The sequence below is a fragment of the Suricata suricatta genome, unplaced genomic scaffold (assembly GCF_006229205.1).
Source record: "Suricata suricatta isolate VVHF042 unplaced genomic scaffold, meerkat_22Aug2017_6uvM2_HiC HiC_scaffold_175, whole genome shotgun sequence".
NCBI classification, from domain to species: domain Eukaryota; kingdom Metazoa; phylum Chordata; class Mammalia; order Carnivora; family Herpestidae; genus Suricata; species Suricata suricatta.
Genome location: NW_021862105.1, coordinates 17,949 through 24,291, shown reverse-complemented (window position 1 = coordinate 24,291; position 6,343 = coordinate 17,949).

The following is a 6,343-nucleotide window of genomic DNA, read 5'->3' as shown; positions in this document are numbered from 1 at the left end:
AGTAGCTCAGAATTAATAAAATCATGTGGATACCACGGACTGACCTCTTACTATATGGCTGGTGAACATCCCTGTGATGATTTTCAAACTTTTGTAATTTTTCTTAATGTTATTTAGTTTTGAGAGAGGAACAGAATGTGAGCAGGGGAGGGGCAGAGAGAGAGAGAGGGAGACACAGAATCCAAAGCAGACTCCAGGCTCTGAGCTGTCAGCACAGAGCTCCATGAGAGGTTCAAACTCAGGAACCGTGAGATGGGCTGAAGTCAGATGCTTAACTGACTGAGCCACGCAGGCACCCCACTGTGATGGTTTTCTGATGAGGAAATGTCTCTAAGGATCTCTTCCCCTCAGTCTCCCTCCATCTGACCCTCATCTCCCCACCCTCACCCCATCCCACTCCACCCCTACCTCTCTACATTTCCCTTTCTGCCCCAGTCACTTTCCCAGTGCCCCCCACCCCCACTTCTCTCCACCTCCCTTTCTCTCTCTCCCTCCTCTCCCATCTCTGCAGCTCTCCCTGTTTTGCTGGCTGCCCTTAAGGTATTGAGGGTTCTGACTCCCCTCCCGGTCCTCACTCTGTCTTCTCCAAGCTGTAAGGAATGGCTAATTTGAGCTTCAGCTTCCTGGCCCTCCCGTTGAGGAAGCTGGAGGAAAGGCAGAGGGAGGAGGTGCTAGAAAGCTGGGCCTCTCTCATGAATTTGCAACACTTCTATGCCTTTTGAGATGATCATTATTTCATCTTTAACCTGTGAGTGAGCTGGGACGCACTGGCAGTTTGTTTTAAGTTTATTTATTTTGAGGGGGGGAGTGGGCGGAGAAAGAATCCCAAGCAGGCTCTGCGCTGTCAGCACAGAGCCCATCCGGGGACTCCACACTATCAACCATGAGATCATGAGCCGAGCAGAGATCAATAACCAGCTGAGCCTCCCGGGTGCCCCTCAAAAGATTCTAGTAGTGTTCGGTTCTTATTCTATTCTCCGGATACTTTCAAATCTTAGGGATTCCTTGTTTGACTATATGGCAGAATTGGCTATAAATCATCTAATGCCATTCTTAGGGTGTAGACCTTTTACTTCCTCTGTTACTTCTTTGGTTATTGGTGTAGTCAGATTTTCTACTTTTTCATATGCCAATTATTGTCATTAACACTACCATGGAGAAGCCCTATTTTCATTTATTTGTTTGTTTGTTTTTACTGGGGGGGGGGATAAAATATCCTCTGCTCTGTTGGTGCCTCTAGGATCCAGCCGTTGTTGGTCCTGACTGGACATCAAGGATACGGGGGTGGGGGTGTGTGTGCCTGGGTGGCTCAGTCGGTTAAGCATCCAGCTTCGGCTCATGTCATGATCTCGCGGTTCGTGGGTTCGAACTCCGCGTCGGGCTCTGTGCTGACAGCTAGCTCAGAGCCTAGAGCCTGTTTCAAATTCTGTGTCTCCCTCTCTCTCTGACCCTCCCCTGCTCGCGCTGTCTCTCTCTGTCTCTCAAAAAAAATTAAAAATTAAAAATTGAAAAAGGGTAAGGGGTGGGTCTGGGTCTTAAGTCCTGATTGACATTGCTGGAAACACTCCCGGAAACTTGGGTAGAACATCCTCAGGCAAAGCGGGTCGTGGTGGGTAAACACACGTCCACTCGTGTTGACCGACCAGTTTGAAGATCTGGGAAGCAGCGGTCCCTGTAACTGGGGTGTAGGAGTGCCGCCCACCCGCAGAGGGTATGGAGGACCGCACAGTCCCCGAGCACCATCTGGTATGTTATGTGCGTCGGGCGCCCTCTGGAGCTCAAATGTGGGTAGTGACCCTAGAGCTAGGCAACGCAGCGACTGCCCAGGTGGTGCCCAAATCTCGGATACACCTGTTATCTCAAACTCTTAGGACCTTGCTTGGTGCCCCCCAGGATCACACTACCCAGACAGGGTTCCACCACCAGGACCTCTGATTGGCCGCGGTATAAGACGCTGCTTCCAATTCTTCCGAGGACAGACACCTCCGCCACATGCGGGGAATTGGTTAAAGGTCTCTCCCCACCACCACCATCCCTGCCCTCACTTCTTAATGTTTTATTTTTCTTCTCTGTTCATACAGCAGAATAATAAGGTGAACATGCGGGTATCCACCACCCAGTTAAAAAAATACCTTGTATTTTTGCTTAAAATTTAAAAATTGTTCATGAGCGCCTGGGTGGCTCAGTGGATTAAGCGTCTGACTGTGGTCATGATCTCAGGGATGGTGAGTTTAAGCCCGGCATCGGGCTCCTGGTTGTCATCGGGCGGAGCCTGCTTGGGATCCTCTGTGCCCCCCCACCCATCCCCCACTTGTGCGCATGCTCTCTCAGAATAAAATAAATAATAAGAAGAAATAAGAAACGTATGCTCACCAAAAAGAAATGCCTACACAGCACCGCTGTATAAAACAAACCTGCAGCCTGGGGTCTCCCCCTCCAGCCCCGCGGCGGCTCCTGGGAGCAGCCTTGGGTGCTCCTGCCTTTGCAAACCTGTGCTCACCCCGGGGCTCGCCTTCTCCAGCTGCTCCAGTCCTGGGCGACCCTGACCTCCTGGGGCGTCTTCCGGGCAGCATCTGCAGCTTTACTGCCTTCTGGGAGCTACATTCGTTCCTGCCATGGTTTCCCCTGGCGGGTCCGACCCCAGAGGCAGGGACTTCCTGTACTTGCCTGTCTCTTCAGTCTTGGAGGCGGCAGCATGCCTTGTGTCTCCCTCTCTTATGGATCCGGGAAGGGCTGTTGATTTTTCAGTCTGTTCATCTTTTTACTTGTTGTTGGGCTTGAGTCGTGGCTTCAAGCACCTTACATGTGGATCTGGAAAGTGGAAGTCTGAGTCTGCATTCTTATTTTGTTATAGTTTATATATTTATTTTGAGAGAGACAGAGAGAGTGCGAGCAGGGGAGGGGCAGAAAGAGAGAGAGAATCTCAAGCAGGTTTCATGCTGTCAGCGCAGGGTTCGAACCCACAAAACGATGAGGTCATGACCTGAGCTGAAATCAAGAGTCTGATGCTCCACCACTGAGTGACGCAGTCGCCCCCTTACATCTGCATTTTTAAAATTTTACATCTCATCACATACTCTCCCCCCCTCCCAGGTTTCATTCTGTATCAAACTCAGCTCAAAACTGTCTCAAACTCAGCCTCCTTCCCTGGACAACGTCATAGTTCCTGGATCAATTTGCAGTTTTCCGTGTTCACTTCCTGATCTGATTTAGAAATGCATCTCTATGGCCAACTTCATCAGAAGGCAGTTCAATTACAAGGAAGAAGATTTAATGTAGGAAGAGGTGACAGACCCACTGCGGGTGGGGAACACCTGGAGCTGAAGAGGGGCTGCTGGTTCACGAGGCAGAACATGGGACATGGGGAGTAAGCCTGTGTAAAACCTCTGGATGGGAGGGACTCCATTTGGGGACTAAAACTTGACCCTGGTTTTATAAACAGGACCTGAGGGACACTTGGGTGGCGCAGTCGGTTTAGCCTCTGACTCTTGATTTCGGCTCAGGTCATGATGTCACAGTTCGTGGGATTGAGCCCTGAGTGGGGCTCTGTGCTGACAGCCTGGAGCTTGCTTGGGATTCTCTTTCTCCCTCTCTCTCCACCTCTCTCTGGCTCACACATACTCACTCTCTCTCTCTCTCTCAAAATAAACATAAAAAGAAAAAATACAAGAGCTGAGGGACATCTGACTGGCTCAGTTGGTATAATATGTGACTCTCGATCTCATGGTCATGAGTTCAAGCCCCACATTGGGTGCAGAGATTACTTAAATTAATAAATAAAAACTAAAAAACATATAAAAAATAAAAACAGGAGCTGAACTGAACCACTGAACAGGCCAAAGGCATGTGACTGAACATAGGACTGCTGCACCCAAATGATTATATTTTAATAATGCAATTATTTGCAATATTACAGAGTTTCTGCCTCATATCAAAAACTGTTGCTTGAGGGGGGCGCCTGGGTGGCTCAGTCGGTTAAACATCCGACTTCGGCTCAGGTCATGATCTCACACTCGTGGGTCGAGCCCCGAGTCAGGCTCTGTGCTGACAGCTAGCTCAGAGCCTGGAGCCTGCTTCCGGTTCTGTGTCCTTCTCTCTCTGCCCCTTCCCCTCTCATGCTCTGTCTCTCTCTGTATCAAAAATAAATTTAAAAAACATAAAAAAAATAAAAAACTATTGCTTGGCCTCAGGAAACTCAGAGTCTTGAAGGGAAAGACCATTAATAACCTATAAACACGTACCCTAGGGGCACCTGGATGGCTCAGTCGGTTAAGCATCTGACTTTGGCTCAGGGCATGATCTCGTGGTTCATGAGTTCAAGCCCTGCATTAGGCTCTGCGCTGACAACCCAGAGCCTGGAGCCTGCTTCAAATTCTGTGTTTCCCTCTCTCTCTGTCCCTCTCCCTCTTATGCTCTGTCTCTCAAAAAATAAATAAACATTAAAAACAAAATTTAAAGATGTACCCTAGAGGCTGCCTGCTCAAACTGTGGTCCCTGGACCAGCTGCGCCTCCACCAACTGGGAGCTTGTTAGAAATGCAGAATCTCAGGCCCATGCCACACCCACAGAATCAAAATCTGCAGTTGAACAGTATCCCTGAGACTGAAAGGTGTGACCAATTTGAAAAGCATCATCAGAGAGAGCTAGCCGTGCCCTGAGACAGCCCCACCCCCTCCCTTACAAGTTGTCTCAAGAAGACTTTCTCTCTCCTCGTACCTCTGAAAGAGGAGCTGCGTGAGGTGTCCTTCTTCCACCTATTGGGTATTCTAGAATGTTCCCCCACCTTTCTGCAGAACACCCATATTCCCTGGACTTTTACGTCATGCATTATATATACCCTCTGCCTGTCACATCAGACTCTCCCCACCTGCCCAGGGGATTTGAATCCAAGTGGGTGATGAATTTATCCCTCCTAGCACAGAGCTCCTAGAGCCCTTGGGAATTCCCCTGAGGAGAGCCATGAAAGTGCCTTTTGTTACCGTATTGAGGTGACTTTTGAAAAGCACCCAAGGACAGTATCACTTTGGGTAGTATGAACATTTGAACAATATTAAATCTTCCAATTCAGGGCACCTGGGTGGCTCAGTCGGTTAAGCGTCCACCTTCGGGTCAGGTCATGAACTTGCAGTTCATGGGTTTGAGCCCAGAATTGGGCTCTCTGCTGTCAGCACGGAGCCTGCTTCCGATCCTCTCCCCCTCTCTGCTCCTCTTCCGCTCATGGACGCACTCAGGCGCTCACATAAACATTTAAAGAAAAATCCTTGCACTCCCTGAACATAGGAAGTCTTCCCATTTATCTGTTTTCCTTTATTTTCTTCATCAAATTTAAATCTTTTTTATTGGGGTGCCTGGGTGGCTCAGTCGGTTAAGCGTCTGACATCGGCTCAGGTCATGATCTCATAGTTCATGGGTTCGAACCCCACATTGGGCTCTGTGTTGATGGCTAGCACGGAGCCTGAGCCAGCTTCAGATTCTGTATCTCCCTCTCTCTGATCCTCCCCTGCTTGTGTTGTCTCTCTCAGTCTCTCAAAAAAAAATGTAAAAAACATTAAATCCTTTTTTATTTTTTATTATTAGTTTTTAATGTTTTATTTATTTTTGAGAGAGAGAGAGAGAGAGAGAGAGAGAGAGAGAGAGAGAGACAGCTTGAGCCGAGGAGGGTCAGAAAAAGAGGGAGACACATAATCCAAAGACGGGCTCCAGGCTCTAGGCTGTCAGCATAGAGCCCGACCTGGGGCTCAAACCCACGAACTGTGAGATTATGACCTGAGCCGATGTCAGATGCTTAACCGACTGAGCCACCCAGGAGCCCCATTAAATCCTTTTTTATTGAAAAAAATTATGTTTATTTACTTATCTTGAGAGTGTGAGAGAGAGAGTATAAGCAGGGGAAGGTCAGAGAGAGAAAGAGAGAGAAAATCCCAAGCAGGCTCCATGCTGTCAGCACAGAGCTTGACATGGACTTCGTCGCACAACCCTGAGATCATGACCTGAGCTGAAATCTAGAGTCACACGCTTAACTGACTGAGCCACCCAGATGCCCCCATCAATTTTTTAAATACACGTCACTGTATAAGTCTTTCGCCTGTTTGGTTAAGTGTATTCTTCTGTTTTATTCTTTTTGTTGCTGTTGTGACTGGCACAGTCTTACTTTCTATTCAGGAGGTCCACTGTCTGTATTCAGAAACCTGACTAATTTCTGTGGACTGATGTTATATCCTGCAACTCTACTGAATTTGTTTATTAATTCTAAACATTGTTACTGGGTTGTTTTCTACATATGTGACTGCAAAGACCAACTCTTGTGTGTCTCCTCTGCGCTCAGTACTACATGCCTGACACA